Raw genomic sequence first — 17,667 nt, forward strand, 5'->3', positions numbered from 1 at the left:
CAGATCTATTTCAGATTCCATTGGAGGATGGAAAGACAATATTTATCTATTTGCTAATCTAAATTATCTTAAGCAACATGTAAATTTACCCCAGCACTTCATGGCTAATAATGAGCCAGTGTGCTACAGCTCAAGCCTCCACAAGCCAGCTGCCAGGCAGCCTGCAAATTACAAGTTTGCAGATATCCATAAAACATGTCCTGTCACACAGTGCAAGAACTGTGGGTCCTGCTGTTGTGCATTAAGTCTTTTCTTGCATGGAAAGAACACATTCCCAAGGAACACTCATGTCCTGGCAGAAATGTCCACCCCTCATGCATGCAGCGATTCTGAGGGCAACTAATTTCCATGAGAGTTAGCTACAGCACTGTTCCTTCATCAAAGAGAAATGGGCTTGAGAAATGTTTTAGCACTGGGGAACCCCATGGGAAAGGCACTGCAGATTAAGGAAAGAATCATGTTTTGAACTAATAACGGATTGAATGATAAAAATCAACACTGTTCTAAGAAGAGCACTGATAACACGGTATTCCACCTGGGTTTTTAAAAGCCACATATATCACCTCATTCAATCCTCTTCTCTTTAAAATTTAGATTCTCCGGGATAATTTTATTCCCTCTGGAGAAATACTGTATGAAGTACGTGAGACAGAGAGGAGGAAGAGGTTGGCAGTGGATGGTAGGAGGGAATTGCTAGCATGGGCACCAAGAGTCAAAGCAATGCCCCTGGAGACCCTGACAGCTACTTTACATCTGGTCATAATTGAGCCCACCCCGTCTCCAGCAGCTCCTGCCAACTGATATCAGCAGAACTGTCCCTGTAACAGGGAAATGTAATAATGCTAAATAGTCTAAAGTAATTCATGGCTTATACAGTTTTATTATTGATATTTAAGTAAACCATCTCCTCCTCTGGCAAGGAGTATTTCTAATTGATTTGAAATTGTGATAAACCTATTATTCAATCAACTCAGCTTCGCAAGCTAAATTGATATCTGAAACCATTCCAAGAGATGTAATGAGAATGCAGTAGCTACATATTCTAAAAAGGAGAAAAAGTAAACCATCTGTTTGCTTTTGTATAGTAATATAAAACATATCCCTGCCATCTCTTTTGATTTTGCCAGTGTGTTCCTTTGAAAAACAACACAGAAGAAAAATGCTTAGGCTATAGCAGGCTTTCATCGTACTCCCCAAATCTTAGTGCTCTTTTAAAGCAAATCATTACAATTCTATTCATCTTTTATGCCTATAATTCAGAGTTTCAAGCACAGTCTTGGATAGAAAGGCCATTTGGGACATAGATAAATTGATGAAACATTGGCTTTGTCTTTTAAGCGTTTGAAAATGATGACATGCATTTCTCTATTCAAATAGTTCTAAAACTGAGGAGCAGTAGTGAACAAAAGCAGAACTGAGTAAACTCACATCTGAACAGTCATTTGTGGTAAAACTTTTTAATACTGCCTCATCAAAGCCTCCCAAGCTTGCTTGCTTAATATTAAAGCAACACAGCAGACCGAGTTTCCACTTCAATGTTGAACCTGACTCTTGAAAACGTGGCACAAAAGAAAGGTTAACAGCTTGTGTTTTACTCTCCTGGTGCTAATGCTGACCCTCTGAGCCTGGTGACCAGCACGGAGAAAGCCCATATTCACACCTAACACCATTCATGACAAATGGTTTCTACCACGCTCACCCCCTCACACCGAACTCCTCCTGCAGGTAAAGAAGTAGGCCATGGCCAGCACTGCAGCCGTAATTAAGGCTCACTGAGTTACCATTTCCATTATCAAGCCCAATTTCCAAGTTTAATAAGTCAGCAGTTCCAATTGCACGAGTCTGAGATTTGACATTCACGTTATCAGCAGAGAGGCACAGTTTGTGCTTATCTGATTATCAAAATCACAGTTCAAATCCACTCAGGTGATGCTGAATCAGAGATCTAAAATCATGGCCTGCATCTTTATGTGTCGGTGGATTTCAGAACACCAAATTTCCCTCTGGGGAAAGCAACAACAGGTGTGTTTCAGTGAAGGTATTAGAAATGCTGCAGTCCCACAAGCTTTGGGCTTATTCCCACTGCTCCCTGTTTATTCATACAGTCTCCAGTGCACTGAGCAAGTTATTAGTTCAGATGCACACACGCCAAAACCAACAGCCTGGCAGTTCAGGATGTGCAGACCTCAGGACCTGAGTGTATCAAGAACCTAGAACAGGCAAGGCTCATAGGAGACCCGGCATAACTTCCTTGGGAGTTCCAGGGGTGAAGTGTTTCTGTGCGTCCTGCTGGCACAGGACTGGGCACTGAGGCCAGGACCAGAACAAGAGGCAGTGCCTGTGTCAGCAGCTGTCTGTGCAAAACCAGAAAATACACCTGCAAAAATGGCAGGGGATCCTTGGTATCCCAAACACCAGTCTCCTCTTTTGGACACAAAACAGGCCAGCATCCCACTGTGGTTCAACACTTAAGCATCAAACTATAAATGACTAACTGGCCAGTTTGATTACCATACTACCCAGGTCCAGCTTCATAGCACATCCTCTGTTCTCAGTATAAAAAAAGGAATTAATTTCATTCTGCCAAAGAAACACTTCAAGTAACTGAAATTAAACACAAGTGGAAATATCTCCTGTTTTTCTTCCCCACAAAACATTTTCCTATAAAATATTGAGAAAAAATAAAGGGAAACATAGTGGGCTTTTCTGCATCATAGAGCAACACTGAGTTTTGCTGTAGTTCCTAAGGACTGGGATTTTCAAAGCTGCGTATGTAGGTCAGGTACACAGGCCCTGTGGAAATGCAACAACTTCCCTGGGTTACTTCTGAAATGCCTGCTCTGAAAGAGCACAGATATGGACACATTCTTAGATGGTTCAAGTCAACACAGGCCTTTCCCCTTGGATGAAACACCAGCTGAGAGTTGACGACTTTCATCTTTCCAAGTGTCAGAGTCTTGGCCTCTGCAAAAAGATGAAGTGTTGAATCCACCTGCGGAAAAGAGAAAATGAATTCATTTGTCATGATAATGAAACCTCCAGCCCCCAAAAATGCTTCTTTCTCTACAACTCAAAACATTCCGTGACCCCAAGTTGTCTCCATGGCAGAAAAAGTTGGCATTTGTAGCACAGTCTATGTCTAGCCCAGATGCGAGAAGCCTTGGGATATGGAGGTCAGACATCTAGGGGAGCTTTATGCAGTTTTGTGTACATTGCCTTATAGAAAAAGGGCAGCACAAAAGCCTAACACTAAGTGTAATGAACCTTTCCACACTGGAGCACCTGGATATAATCAGGAGCAAAGCTCTGTTTACGCAAGTCAAGTTCCCAGTCTTCAATTTTTCTTGTGAGAATTCAGAACGCTTTCTCTCAAGACAATCTAATTACACCAATAAAGAGGGAACAAAAGACTCCAATTCATGGATTCATTTCTCCTTCTCCCATAATCACACCTTCTTTTGTTCTAGTCCTGATTGTGAAAGCTAACAATGATGAAGCACCTCAAATTGAGAAGACGAGCACATATAACTTGCTAGACTATCTCCAGTGTGTTATGCAGCGTTCAATATTGATTTTGATTCAACTAGACTTCTATTAGAGTTATCTGTTCTAGCCAGCTGCCAAATATACCTGCTCAGTAATGTGTCCAAATTCATTAACAGTTTTGTTTTAATAATATTTCGTTTTAAAGTTTAATTTTATCCACACATTAGCTTCATATTACTTATGCAAATAAAAGCTTTATAGCTATATTAGCAATAATTCATTATCATTCCCTACTGGCTTAGTGAAGGAATTTGCAACTTTGGAGTATATCCAGAGCTTTTAATTGAAGATACTAAGGGAAGCCTACATTTAGTTAAAATCATTTGCACACACAAATTAAATATGATTAGCATAAGTCTCTAAAACTCTTTCCAGACTCAAAGATAGATTGTGATTTTCCTTGAGCCCTGTCTGGAGGGTGGTGTATTAACATGGAATCCAATGAGCATCCTAGGGGAAGGAGTCTGTGGCTCTCACAGTCGGCATCTGAGGCAGGAGAGCAATCTGCTTCCTGGAAGTTACTTCGCACTCTCCTCCATCTTCACTGCTTTGGCAGAGGTAACACTTGTCCCTTCCTCACACGTTTAGCTCACATCACTTCTAAGCAGGGGGAGAAGGGAAGGCAGTGGCTTTACCCATAGCAATTTCCCTTCTGGGTACTCAGGCTGGGTGGTAAGTGCTAATACTAAGGCAAAGAAAAGTCAGGGTTGTGTGTCAGCACATGAAATCAGCCTCATTTCCCTCTTTGGAAGAGGGAGCATGTCTTGGTGCAACTTGATTCATTTGTATTGCATTACACGTCAAAACAAGCCCAACACAGGGAACTTACAATGACCAGATACATAGAGTTCTACAAACACACAGAACTGATAGCACTTAAATGTAAGTTCTCTCCTCAGAGAGGAGAGAGCTCTCTACAGCTGCCTGAAAGGAGGTTGCAGCAAGGTGGGGGTCAGCCCCTGCTCCCAGGTAACAGCAACAGGACAAGAGGTGATGGCCTCAAGTTGCACCAGGCGAGGTTCAGGTTGGATGTTAGGAAACATTTCTTCTCTGAAAGAGTGGTGATGCACTGGCACAGGCTGCCCAGGGAGGTGGTGGGGTCACCGTCCCTGGAGGTGTTTAAGGAAAGGGTAGATGTTGCGCTGAGGGACATGGCTCAGTGAGCAATATTGGTGGTAGGTGGACGGTTGGACTAAGTGATCTTACAGGTTTTTTCCAACTTAATGAGCCTACGATCTGTCAGGTATCACCAAGGCAGTCTTACAGGGTCAGTCTTCGGTTCCAAGTATTTGCATCTCCATTTCAAATATGGAGGACGGGACCCTAAATTATCTCAAAAACTTACAAAGGAAGTTGCATTAAACACTCCTGTCTGTGCTCCAAATGAGCTCTTGCTGCATTACGAACTGACTCATGTTTACTTTATTATGTCCCAAGTCACAGAAGGACTGTGGGTATCTTCCCCATCTCCTAGAGAAGAAGATGTTTTAATTAGCCAATTATATTAGTAAAAAGCAATCTAATTTCTAGGCCAAACAATAGTGTGGCACAGATATTAAAATCAAATTAGCAAGGCATACCAGTGTTTTCCTCCAGCACGCAAAGGCGACCTCCTGCACAGATAATGAGCATCATGTCTGCGTGGCGATCCGTGGCAGTGAAATACACAAACCATGGTGAGTAATGAACGTGGGACAGGTTTAAGAATTCCTCTCTGCTGTCTCTCTCCAACTGTTAATTTAGCCTGGTAGTAATCATGGCGTGTCCTTTGCAAAACATGCACTGTGCCAGCTTGTTCCTTACTCGCAACGGCAAGTTTTAGCTCAAAGCACAGACTGCACATTTGGATCCAGGATGATGGGTGCTTTTGATTGCCAACTAGTGAAAGCTGAAAGGAACCTTTTAAATTATGCCCAGAATTCACCTTTGGAGATGGGAACAGAATGAGAATGAGTTTGTTTGGGAATTAAAAGCAGACATTTACTGAACAATGAGCTGCTTTGGAAATGCACGTTTCCACCTTCCCCAAAGAAAGCAAAGAGAAGCCCATTGCTGGCTGCCTTGCGCCAGCAATGCACGCACCAGTCGTGCTGCCTGACAACAGCTGTGCAACAGCAAAGTGATTCTCTCTGAAAAGCATCGTGGATTTGTCTGAATAAGACATTTATCCCTCAAAGGCCAGTGCGGTACAGCACTCGTTTTGGAAAAGCTAACAGATCGATCCTGCTTAACCCCTACACTCAGAATCTTTATTGCAACCCTTCGCAGATTCTGAGGTGTAAAACCACCTCGAAGCAAAACAATAACAAAGTCTGCCAGGCAGTGAAACGGATGGAGGAGAGGAAACACGTTAGCACAACAGCTGCAGCAGGGATCGCCTGAGCTGAGCTCCTGAGCCCATTTCTGCAGCGCACCGCGTGCCTCATTAGCTCCAGCCCTAAAGTTGGGTTGGGCTCAGAGCTGGAGTAATTGTTCCCCTAACAGCATGTGGCAGCCCAGCAACACCCAGCATCGGTGCTGACACTGTTCTGACCTGCTCTCATGTATAAAGTGAATAATTTCCCTATATGAAATGGTAGCTTTTAACGGTGTAGTATCTCCACATTTCTGAAACCAAATGTAATCTCTGCTGCAAATCAATGTAAGAGGAGCAAGGGGCTGCAGGGGTAAGTTATGCTTCCCCGGCTGTTTGGTGTTGGTGCTTCTGTCTGGATTTGTTGCACGGCTAAACTGAGAGCATTTCCAGTCAAAAAGAAAGGCAAAGGAAACACAAAAAGGATTTCACTGCTGTTCTGATGCATCTGCACTCAAAGTTGATGGTTATTCTTCTGAAGTTAATGAATCTCTGTGTACTTTACTTTGTCTAAAAGAGCCTAAGGTTCTTCTATAATTTTTCAATCCAGAATTCCCTCGCCTCGCCTCAGCCATGCAACAATTACCTGCTAGCCCGTAACAAACAGAAGCAGTAGGATTAAAACACACCTTCCATCAGCTGAACAAAGATCAGCTAAAAACTCGATTCTCTACATGCTTCTTGTCAAAAAAACACATAGAGAAGCATCCAGTTTTTGAAACTGCTGATATTCAAACCTAGGTCCCTTCCATCCCAAGCCATTCTATGGTTCTATGCCACCAGGGCTTGCTACAGTTGCTACTGCTAAACATTTAGCATCAATATTTTCTTAATTGGCTGTGTTCAAGCAGAGATTAACACTAGTTTCTTACCTCTTATGAAGACCATGATGTTCCTTCTGTCCAGTGGAGAGAACTTTGGTACATGATTTCTTTTGCCATTCCAGCCCACTAATTCTGCAGAACTTCTCATGCAGGGGACTTGCCTGTCACCTCTCCTTCAGCCACGTGCTGTTATTCGTGCACTCGCTCGGAATCCCTTGTTCCACGAGGTGACCCTCTGTTTTGCTGCATCTTCTTTCTGGTTGTCTTTGCTCCTCCTTCCAGTCAAAATGGAGTCAGAGATGTCAGGACCAGACTTAGTAATTACCTAAACTAATGCTTGCACATGGGAAAGGCTACCAGAAGTATACGGGGAAGTGACGATTCCTGTCTGTGTTAGCACCCTGTTTCTGATACAACAAAATAGCATTTGGCAGCATTATGGATGGATGTTTCCAACAGTTTGATACACGCAGATGTCCCAGCCCACCAGCTGGAATGCATTTGCTCACCAATCCTCACACACCCCCAGAGAATTTGACCATCAGGGTAACTTCACTGCAAACACCTGCAGCATCTCTGCGACTTCTTCAGGATGCATTGCTCCTGAGCTGAGGGAAGCAAGTGCACACTGCTGCTCATGTCAGCTTTTCCTCCACCAGAACCCCAAGTCCTTCTCTGCAGGGCTGCTCTCGGTGAGATCTTCTGCCAGTCTTTATTCATATCTGGGATTCCCCTAAAGAAAAGAATTAGTTTGGTACTCTCTGGCTTCTGCAGTACAGCATGCAGCTGAGGTGGGAACATAGAGGCAAAGAATGCGCTGAGAGCACAACATTGCAGGATCCAGTTTGTGAACACTCTGACCATTTGTGAATGCTCCATAATCTAAGATCTAGCACCATGATTTTGGAATGAACTTCCCTCCCAAAGTGTTTAGCTACAAAATGTTTGAGTAAAGAATGCTAAATTATATGCAAGTCACATTAAGAACAATCAGTCTCATGTAAAAGGGAATTCATAAATGAGATGCAAATTCATTTTTACGGGTGCACTATAATAAGCCAATTATTTCAGAGCTCTTCAATTATGCGTTTTCAAAAAGCTGAATGGCTTTATTTTTTTTATTTTTTAAGAAGCTTTAGGTTTTTCCATAGCTTTCAAGGGAAAGAAAACATATCTGCCTTGAAAGCAACATCAATAAAATACCAAAACACCCCCAAAACCATGCCAAGTTGCACTCAAGGAGCAACACAAAAAGAAAAGAACAAGCCTGCTGGAAAACTGCACACATATCAAACATGCAGACAGTGGACCTGTCTATTCCCACCAATTAAAGACGCTGAGGAGCTCATCCTAGAGCAGGCTGGCATAAGCATCACAATGTGTGAGATTAGATTAGGGAATGTCAGCATCAGCAATAACACAGCATGTGCGCACAGAATTGGCATTGCAGCTCATGGCAATACCTTACCACCCTCAAAGTGGCTCTTGGGATTTCTGGCACTCACATCCTGTGAAGAGATGGTTTTCCTCTGGAAAAGGAATTAACAACCGAATACTCTTCCCAAAACCTCTGCATTGTTTTTCTTGCTAGAAACTGGGGGTAGAAGAATGGAGGTGCTGGTTTGGTCAGGAAAAAAACTAACTTGAATGATTATGCAAAGGCAAAACATTCTCACTTGTACGTGACTTGCAAAAGAAGTAAAATTGTGCAAGAACCCAGCCAGATTCCTTGTGACCTGTATAGAAAAATCTTTTGATGGTGTTATTATTCATATAGTGGCCCCAAGAACAAGGAGCTCTGCTAATACAGAGCTCAGGCTCTGACCCAAGGAAGCTAAGAAGCTATGGATTCCAATCTGATCTTCTTCATTACCATTGCAGCAAGTGCAGTGCTGCTACCCACAGGACTGAGTTGCTCCTGAGTTGCTCAGTCCCTCCGAAACACTTCCTGCTGCAGCACAGGGATTCAGAGCTTCTCGTGTAACCTTCCTTGGGAAAGCAAGAAGAAGATCCAGAAAAGTTGAGCCAGGATTCACGTGCAGAGTTGATATCCTACCTGAAACCAAGAAGCACAGATAGAAAACTTAGACAAGCATTCAGGCACATTGGCTCTTCTTCTCAAGTCTGAAAGAAAAGGAGCAGACTTGAAATTTGCACTGCACAATTTTCTTTATTTGTATTTAGTTTTGAAGTATGCTGCTTTTATTTCAGAATTTAAGTAGGTTTACATGCCTGGAGCATACCAGTCAGTCTGAGTCTCTACTTATGAATCTTCTCTTTGTTCAAATTTACCATCCAAGCTGGTACTGAGATTTAGGCATGGGCTTTCCTATCAGCACAGATTTTGCTGTTTAAAGCACTATGGAGTTACACGATGATAAAAGCAGGGGAATGTCTGGTTTTCCTCCTTCCTCTCACCCTCATTGTGAGCCTCTCCCAGTTTTGCTGCCAGGTCCAGCTGAGCACAGCTCGCTCCAACACCTCCGACCAATCTCCTTGGACAGAACATCCCAACAGACCCTGTTTCAGAGCAGAAGCAAAAGAAGCAACAAAGACAAATTACAGCATGGCATTTTACACTGTTTAGATTTTCTAGAGGCAATACAGAATTGGCGTTCAGATTAAGAACTAATTGTTTAGCTTGGAAAACAATTTTTGACCAACACTCAGAACAAAGCACACTGGAGCTTGAACACTTTCCCATCTAAATCTGCCTGTACTCCTTGCAACTGGAAAATGATCCTCGTTCTAACAAAAAACATATTCAGACATGGAAATATATAAAAAATACTGCAAAGTGCCTAACATCTGGATGCCCCATCCATGCAGACACCCAAGGTCAGGCTGCATGGGGCTCTGAGCACTGATGGAGCTCTGGGTGTCCCTCTGCATTGCAGGGAGTGGGACTGGATGGCCTTCATGGGTCCCCTACAACTCAAACAAGTCTATGATTCTGTAATCTGGATCAGAATTTCTGTGACTACAGGCTGTCAGGTCAGAGGTTGCTTTTATGAAGAACATCCCTTTTAGCAGAGCTATCTACAAACACAGCCTCCAAACCAGCAGCCAGTTGACCTTCTGGACAGAATAATTGTAATGGTATTCTGAGCTTATAGTGCTGTAAACCATATTGTGAATACATATATCAGTCTTAGGTAAGAAGCTTAGTAATAAATTAGTTATTTTTTTTCCCTCAACTAAAAGGCAGCGCGAGCCACAGCTTTATTTACAAAAGGTTAAACATTTCTTTAATTGGATTGCTGGCATTTATGTGTGCAGCAGAATATCCTTCAGCAGTGCCCCTTTTATTTGTGACTGGAGAAGTGCCTAGAGAAATGCCAAGGGAAGATTTCATTTTAATAAAAAAGAGAAGCTTAAGATCCCTTTGGAGGCTTATGTTACATCTCAAAACTACCATGAACTAATGAATTTAATATAAAAGGTCCCCAACCACAGGACCGAAGAGAAATTACAACAGTGGCTTAGCTTGACCAAGCCAACTCTCTGAGCACGTTCGCAGTTGTATCTCAGTGCTTACATCCTGTAAAGCATACTAACATAGTCATTCGAAATAGATTTTAAAATGAGAAATACGGTTGCGCTCCAGCATCCCAACGACACTTCTAAGAACCACCCATGTCAGAGGCTTGCAAGCTGAGCAAAAGGAAAAGCCGCTCCCCCCTCCTCCCATGAGTCAGTGCTTCGGAAGAAATTGCATGCCAAAAAATTCTACTGCCTGGAAGAAAAACAGCCCCTTGTTGGCTCATAGTGGGGTCAAGCTGAGGACCCAATTCTGCATGGTGCTGGAAGCTGAGCGCACGCAGCCCTCCTTGGCTGAGTTATTATCTCACAGTTGTTATACGCACAGTATGGAAGTCTCCTGGGAGAGTGGCTAATGTACACTTTGCCTCCCTAGAAAGCAGGGTGGGAATTTATGAGGAAAGAAAATCGGGCCTATAAATTACACAAAGGACCTTTAAACGGAGGTATAAGTTTCATTACTGGAGCATGTTACTGGATGGCCAAAATTAAAAACAGCTTCTAGAAAGAGAATTGCACTTAACTTCCCATTTAGGGGGAAAGCAGAAGAGAAAATTTCAAACACAACCTTGATTAACTGGGCAAATTACAAACTATGACACCAAGTTTGCACTGACACACTAAGTGAGCAGCATGCAAGTTATCTCCTGTCAGGTACCTCTACTTCAACGTCTCATTTTACTCTCTGAAATGTGGTAATTAGAACATTACCTTAATGCTACTGACGCGTTTAAGAGACAGAATCCACCTGGAATATATTTTTTATTAATGCCTTAGAACACACAAGTCTCTAATCCTTGTCCGATGGTTGAGCTCCAATGTGCTCCAGCTCCAGAGGCAAAAGAGGGGAGGAACAAATGCAGAATGTGAACAAGGAGCTCCTACATCAAGGTAGGTTTGCCTAACTCTTTCAGCGAAGAGCAGAGCACCCAGCCTTCCCCAGCCACCAACCATCCTGGAGTCTTGCACTCCAACCTCTAAACCCATAACAGCCCCTATGTAGGAAGGACCCTCCAGAGGTGAGGTTCTGCTCCCTGCTGTACCTACTGCCTGAAGTATTTAGAGAAAGATGAGCCGCGGATACCAGCTCTTTTCTCACCAGATACCCATGCTCCCACAAGCACCAAACAATCCAGGGAAAACTTTCCTATCTCACGGATTTCCAGTGTGGCTTCACTGTTTCAAGTAACAGCTCCCAGTGCTGAGATATGACACTCCCATTTTATGAAAAAGAGAGCACCATGCCTTTGTGGTGCTACAAAGAGATGGAGAAAGGCCTATGAATACTCTTAACAACTTAGAAAACAGCAGGCAAACCAAAACAACCCATGATTGCATTAAATCAATAGTTTACGATGTTTAAGTCACTAATGCAAGCTTTAAGGATTTCCAGTTGCCAGCCCTCAGCTTTTCAGTTCTATTCTCATCCTCAAAGAGTGGAAATCTCACCAGTCCCAAAATCAGGACACAAGTTTATTTCCACGCAGACCTTCAAACACAACTGCTGACAGCCAGTCCTTACTGGAATGGAAGAATCCATACTCAAAACACTTCACGTTCTTGTTTGTGTTCCAATATGCTGTCCCTTGAGAGACATCTAGAAAAAAGAGGACAAAAAAAGATAATATTTAAAAATTTGGAATGATGACATTTCACTCCAAAATGTCAACTGTTTTAAATCACAGCTACAATGTTTAGAACTACTTGAGACAAAAGCAAAATGCCTCATTGAATATTAGCCAAGCATTCTTTAAGCCTCCAAAAATATATAGCTTTTTCCTTAATTATTTTGTTTTCCTCAGTCATACTAAAGCAACTTTTCCCGTTTCATCTGAAACAAAAGCAAATCTTTAGCAAGACACTTATTCACACAGGGTTTCTTCTCCTGTCCAGCTGTAAATCCATGTCCAAAGCAAGGAAATGATAACTTCCTTCTCATGGGACAAAGTCATGAGAAAAAATCCTGGCAATATCAGTTTGAGTTTCTTCTGATCTCAAGCCACATATTTGTCCTTTGAGTCATGATTCTTTGACTCTACTCACCACACTCTGCACTGGATTTTTACATTTAATGAGGTTGCAGGCTGCTGCTTTTCACTATTATCCTTAATCAAGTTTTATTGATTACTGGGACACAGCATCAATGAAAAGGATATTACAAACAAATGGAAAAGCTGCCCAGAAGCTACTGGTATGTGTTCTAGCAAAAAAAAACCCACGCTATGTTAAACATATATATATAAAATGTCATTGCCTCTACCATTCAATCCAGTGTATTCCCTGTTGCGCACTCCCAACAAGATGTTCTGATGATCACGGAGCATACTGAAACCCTGCAGTCCTGACACTCGTTGCTATCTGTTTGATGGGGGGAGGCTGAAGGTGCATGTATGCCGTTGCCAAGGAAGAGCTAGAGGCAGAAGGATCGCCCATTTTTGGGTTGATGTGGGCAGGTAAAAATCCTGCTACCCAGAACTGGCTGCCTCCCACTCAGACAGAAAGAAGCCTGCTGAAGCAAAAGATGGTGGAACACGAAGGTTATTTATCTAGAACTTAATCATATATGAGTTAGTGGCACATAAACCGCCAAAGCCAGGTCCTATCATAGGTAATATGCTTGCAGAAAAATAACAAATCAAAAAAAGTGAACAGTTATTCTCACTGTAGGGGATTAAATTAAAATGCATTTACTATTCTACAATAAAATCCATGGGTAGAAATTAAATTGGCTAAATTTTAAACCCCTCATGAATGGCAGCATATGTACTATCAAGGTAATGCTAGAACATAAAAAAAGAGAATTGTGGAACTCAAGATACGCAATATAGTTGTGCCCGAGGGACTGAGCTAATTAAAAAATCTCTGCTAGTTCTTAAATGTTCATTATTATTTACAATGGATGTTTGAATGAAAGCAGGGTGACAGCGGTGACCCATATTGACACGTACATTTTCATGAAGAGTGTTGAGAAAGGAAATGAGTATGTTTGTAAGTCAGAATCCCATTAAACATTGCAATCCATTACGATACAGGCTCTATCTCATATTATCACATCATTCTCCAAACTCTTCCCATTCTGTTATAAGTTGCAATTTCCCAAGACATTTCAAAGGAACCAAAAAGTCACTCCTACTCCTACCACTTTCAGCTCTTCTATTCATTGTTACAGATGATTTTGGCATGGGGCTCACTACACCTTGTAAAACAAATCCTTCAAAGAAAGCGTGGTTGAACTCTTAATTTCTTTATTTCAAAATGCCCAACTGTATTGTGTAAGATTAATGACTAAATATTTTCTGCGAAGAATAAACACCAAACAACGCATTGCCTGCACAGAGTGGGGGAAAAGATCCTCAATTTCATGTAATTTATGTCTCTGTATGCCGTGAAAGAAATGGATCTCTCCCTGTACACCCAAGTGGAGCTACATGAGCAATTAATAGTCAACAAAAGGAAAACATAACTCTAAATTTCTCCTTCATGCAATTACAGTGACCTGAAAAGGATAATCATATTAATGCAGTTAATCATGGACATCATTTGCAGGAGATAAATTAGCCAGGTTTAAACAAATAAACCAACTCTACCACAAACTTCACCACACGTTAAGTGTATTGAAAGCAGTGCAATTATTGTGATTATTTCATCATCTCCCCCACCTCCTTTTAAGCTTCTGATTGCTGTTCAGAAGAAAATGCTTTTCTTCTGGATTGCCTGCAGATGTAGGTATTCTTCATCCTTCCTATAACACTGCTGTGATGTAATGATGTTATCGTGGAACTCCCCAGTGCCTCCGCAGTGGAAGCGATGAGTGCAAGTGTTATTAAATGGGGGACGTTTTCTATCTGTCTGCACTATGGGAGACAGCAAAGCAGAGCTTAATCAGGCATGGACTGAGGACGTTTTCCAGCTGGTACCACAACTGCTCAGCACCAGATTGTTTTGTGACATTACTGTGCCCTTTGTTCTTCTTTGTTCAGAGATGCTGGTGATGCATTGGCATAGGCTGCCCAGGGAGGTGGTGGGGTCACCGTCCCTGGAGGTGTTCAGGAGCCGTGGGGATGTGGCACTGAGGGACACGTGCAATTGGCATGGTGGGGCTGGGTTGATGGTTGCACTTGGTGGTCTTTTCCAGCTTTAATGATTCTATATCTCCAGACTGTCGTTTGGAGAGACAGTTGCAATGCTCATGTGCTTATTGTCCAGTTTGCAGCTTTTTTTGGATTTTTTTCACCCTGCTTTGTTTTCCCTACAACATACATGTATTAGTATCTTTCTCTTGAATTTGCTTCTTTATGTGTGCATTAATTGCTAAATTACCATGTGTCATATCCTTTCAACTGCTCATTAATGTATTTGTAACTATGATATTTTATGGCAATTTAACTGTGGAGATTACAAATAAAAATATCAGCTAAAGCCAGAATGATTAGCAAACCAAGATGAATGCCGTAAATTAATCATCATTTCAGACATCACATTAAGGTTTTCAGTGTTCATCTTAATGTAGCAGATACAAATCGCTGAGGCGAGAAGAGTTCTTGCAATTTCAACTATACCAAATAAATATCAGTCCTTCATCGCAAACACACACACTGGAAGGTTTTACCTAACCTTTCAGTCACATGTACCTTCACAGAATGATCTCCATCTTTTAGCAGATGGTTGCTAAATGGCCACAAAACCATTACTCTCTCGGTTCCAGCTCTGATTTTTCGGGTGCTGTGTTGAGGAGGGCACTAAAGGCACCGCGTGCACTGCAGCCATCCCTTCTGTTACTTAGACCTGAAAGAATAAAGCTCTCTTGTCTGGAAGTCTTGCTGAGGGAGGACACGTTGTTCCCTCTGAGTTTATGCAGCATTTGACAGAAGGGACAAGTCCTCGTTTATTTAAAGGGCCTTGGATGCTAAGAGAACATTTTCTTTCGCAAAATAATGGAGAAAGCCCTTTTCATACTAAAAGTAACAGATGTGTACCCTGACACCCTCTAACGTGATACACAAATACATTCCTCCTTTGTCCTAATACAGAAGCAAACACGCACACTCCCCACATTTTAAATTACACGGCACTGGCTCAGCTAGACAGAAAACGTGCACTGTTACTGCAGACAAAGATTAATCTTTCTTTGATATATTCAATATTTCACACGCTCCACATTATCTGGTGAGTATATATGCCTTGCCTTCAAGAACGTGATGAACTACGCCATACATCATCGTCTCATTTATTGAGTGCACCTCTGCACATGCACTGGCACATCCCTGCCCAGGGTCAGGATCACATGCCAATCTTCTGCCTTGCTTCTCCCTCCCAGCCCCGGGGCTCTGCTGTGTGCCAGCACTGTGTGCTCTGTGCAGGAAGATGCCTCCTCGCCCCTCTCCTGCATGGCCCTACGCTGCAGGTGAGGTTTCCATTTGCCACGCTCACCTCCTTATATTCCAGCTGTCTTTTTAAATAGGAAGAAGCTGAGAGACAGGAAGGAGATTTTTGGAGCAGAGCACACTTCTCGTTCCTACACCAGATCCTTCTTAAGACACCTGCTGTGCCCAGCATCGTAGAATCCTTTGAGTTGGAAGGGACCCTAAAAGGTCATCAAGTCCAACTCCCCTGCAAGGTGGTTAGAAATAGGAGAAGGTAAAAAACATCATATAGAAATGCAAACAACTTCTAAGGGCATTAATTCAATTTGTTATATTGAAGACAGGGAAACAGCCTGGAGTAATGTCCTGCAGTTCTTTGTTACAAGCAAAGACCAATTTGCTTCATGTCATACAATGGACAGGATGTTCTATCCTCTGGTGTGATTAAAAAGACTCTCTAACCCCATTTATATCTCTTTCTTCGGTGTACATATAAGAATCGTTGCCTACAGCTGAACTTAAATGGAAGCATGCTGCATAAATATTGATACTCGCTGTGATTAATATTGCTATTTATATTAGCGATGAATTGGGTTCACATAAAAATAATTAGCACAGCATGCCTGGGTATTATTTGCTCCTAATTATATCACAGTTCATTTCACCAACAGCAATGTGTCACCAAGTCAATAACAACCAATGATTAATGCGCAGAAGGTATTACCTTAAAATAATACCCTGCGTAACTCCCTGTGTTCCAGTGAAACACAGATAGAGAGCTCATGGCTGAGGAGCAACCAGAGTCCCTCGCCTGCTCTGAGAGCTCTCCTAGAAAACACCTCGTGGAACAGACGGACTCAGGCAATTACGTCCCAGTCACACCACCCAGGCAGCAGCATAAATATCACAAACATGTAATAAAGCCAGCAGACAAAACCCTCCCCGGAGTCCGCCTCCCGCATCTGCCCAGCCTCACTCATCTCTCAGCTCCCTTGAGCAAGTCATTTAACCACTCTCTTTGCCATCTGGAAAGCTGGGACACCGTGGGCTGCAGCAGCACTCACAGGCTAGCAGGAGGCTCCGGTTACTGGGGTTTGTGAAGAAAGCTGAGATTTGGGGATGAACTGAGTCGTCACGGGCTCTGTTCTGTGAGATGCTGGCTCTGGCTTGAATCCAGCAAAGCACTTAAGCACACGCTTATCCCTCTGGAAAGTACAGCAACTTTTTTGCTAACTGTATCAGAGAAAATAATTCCAAAAGAGCTTAAAAAAAAAAAACAAAAACAGCATAGAGTTAGGGCAATTCAATACAAGGGTGGATTCCAAGACGGGAGAAGAGCAGTTTTACGATGTTCCCCAAAGCAGCATTTTCACTTTGGGCTTCAGATGGCACTTGAGACATTTACACAGATGCAAGTGGCCACGTGTCCAAGTTGGAATCAAAAGCTTCAGAAGGTACAGGCTCACAAACAGATCATTTAAGGGAGCAAATACCAAACTTCTTTTTGCTCATCGCTTACCACTTACGACAAACTTGGATGTAGGTTAATACTCCTTGCCAATAGCTGTCAAGCACGCAGCCAGCTAACGAACGCTAAATATCCCGCTGTATATTGCACGCCCGTAAATCACCCCAGTCAGGATTAACACACTGAGCATCTTTACGGTGTGCTACTGCCCCCGTGTGTAATAAACATTTCTAACAGTAATCCTAGAACGGGAAACGCCCGCCTGGACCTCGTTATCACAGAGCTGAAGCAGCATCAGAGATAAAACCGCCTCCTTCCCAGCGGCTGGAAACCAAATGAGAAAAGAAGAGTGAGGGGGGATCTGATTTGTGCTGATAAATACCTAAGGGGAGGTGGGAGGCAAATGGATGAGGCCAGGCTCTTCTCGGTGGAGCAATGGCCTAAAACTTGAACATAGGAAGTTCTGCACAAACATGTGGAAGAACTTCTTCATGGTAAGGGTGACGGAGCACTGGAACAGGCTGCCCAGAGAGGTGGTGGAGTCTCCTATGGAGATATTCAAGACCCAGCTGG

The 17,667-nt window shown here is 42.6% G+C and overlaps 1 long non-coding RNA gene across 2 annotated transcripts; it reads right to left on the reverse strand.

The window, feature by feature from the left end:
- Nucleotides 411–11,975, reverse strand: LOC110407542. Of its 2 annotated transcripts, none has more exons than XR_002443926.1 (6): nucleotides 11,753–11,975; nucleotides 11,012–11,518; nucleotides 9,142–9,243; nucleotides 8,597–8,779; nucleotides 6,772–7,456; nucleotides 411–2,992 (listed from the first exon to the last, which is right to left on the reverse strand). It is a non-coding gene; the product is annotated as an uncharacterized LOC110407542 (long non-coding RNA). The 2 variants fall into 2 exon arrangements; XR_002443925.1 differs by having other exon boundaries at nucleotides 10,975–11,518.

The sequence above is a fragment of the Numida meleagris genome, chromosome 18, assembly GCF_002078875.1.
Source record: "Numida meleagris isolate 19003 breed g44 Domestic line chromosome 18, NumMel1.0, whole genome shotgun sequence".
NCBI lineage: Eukaryota > Metazoa > Chordata > Aves > Galliformes > Numididae > Numida > Numida meleagris.